Source organism: Oncorhynchus mykiss, chromosome 8 (assembly GCF_057628025.1).
Source record: "Oncorhynchus mykiss isolate SJ-2025 chromosome 8, ASM5762802v1, whole genome shotgun sequence".
In the NCBI taxonomy this organism is placed as follows: Eukaryota; Metazoa; Chordata; class Actinopteri; order Salmoniformes; family Salmonidae; genus Oncorhynchus; species Oncorhynchus mykiss.
In genome coordinates, this window is record NC_143029.1 from 83869164 (window position 1) to 83870602 (window position 1439).

Genomic DNA, 1439 nt, shown 5'->3' on the forward strand with positions numbered 1-1439 from the left:
ACTAAAGCATTTCGCTACACCTGCAATAACATTGCTAATTTTGTGTATGTGACCAATACAATTCGATTTGATTTATAGATTACATCAAAGACGTTCGTTTATCCCTCAGATGAAACAAACAGAGACATATGTCGCCATCTTGGCGCTGAATAGTGATGCGCACCTATCGGTCTGTCCGGGAAAAGCAGCCAAGTGGTCCTGATGCTGCGTTATGTCATGAGGATGGTCAATACCGTTATAAAAGCGGAATATAAACACGCTTTTCATCCAATGGTGAGGCTCAGTCTCTGTGGCGCAATGGAATAGCGCGCTGGACTTCTAATCCAGAGGCTCCGGGTTCGAGTCCCGGCAGAGATGGGTTTGCTAAGGAGCTGGTCTGCTTTTTAGAAAAAATAAATTTACTAAATTGGCCAATTGAAGCATAATTTTTATTGCATTATACAAACAATTCTGTCCATTCGAATGTATGCTTAGTATCCAAATGTGGCGCTGGATACACGGCTAGATAATGCCATTTTTATTTAAAATGAAACATGTAATCTCCATAACAGATAGATGCTTTTGGGTTTCTCCCGCCCACACATTGTATTCCATTTACAATCAGTTCTCATCGCAGCACCGGGGTATCGTTATCAGTGACGTATGCACAATGCATGCTGTACTCGGTAGGCTGACTCTCCTCATCAAACACTTTACCTCGGAAGACTACAGCTTCAGCTCAACATTTTGTTAAGTCCCGACACCCATCTCTTTCCATTCACCCCCCTCTCCCCTCCACCACGTATCATTTCTTTCATGTGATCTGAATTCATTCACACATTCATCCACAAGTCAATATAATATATAATAGGCTATAGGCCTACCCTCTCGGACTGCCAGTATGTGAGAAATTATGATAATTTTAAATATAGGCAATAATGAGTGTCTTTTAATTATACATTTGGTCTAAGTTATATTTTACAAAACAATTAACAAAAACACACATTGAACATGGGACTCATTACAAACACGCACGCGCCCGTGTGCAGATGTTTTTTTAGTTTTTTAATTGCACAAATTAAATAGTAGACCATTCTAGGTCTAAATCATCATCATAATAGTCATCATAATCTCTAAAAAGCCCAAATGACATATAGGACACTATGTTGCTGATGAGGATACATACAGGAAAGAGCGCGCAACGACAACTCGTGGCGGTGCGCTTCTGTTTTCAGCACCTGGAGCTGTCCTGCACTCTCATGCCGCGTCAGTGACTTTTTGTTGTTGCTGTATAGAGCCTTGAATTTCAGTCTTCTCTAACAGCGAATTCAACAACCACATTTGAATTATAACGGATGTATAAAAGCTGGAATGAGTAGGCATAAGAAGGCCTGTGTCTATATTTAATTTTAAACAGAGGCATTACATTTAGCAAAAAACATTCCTGCTGCTACTTCAGC

General features: G+C 40.2%; 1 non-coding gene across 1 annotated transcript; it reads left to right on the forward strand.

Moving 5' to 3' along the window:
* Positions 1 to 283: 283 nt before the first annotated feature.
* trnar-ucu (transfer RNA arginine (anticodon UCU)) lies at positions 284 to 357 on the forward strand. The gene has a single exon. It is a non-coding gene; the product is annotated as a tRNA-Arg (tRNA).
* Positions 358 to 1439: the final 1082 nt, after the last annotated feature.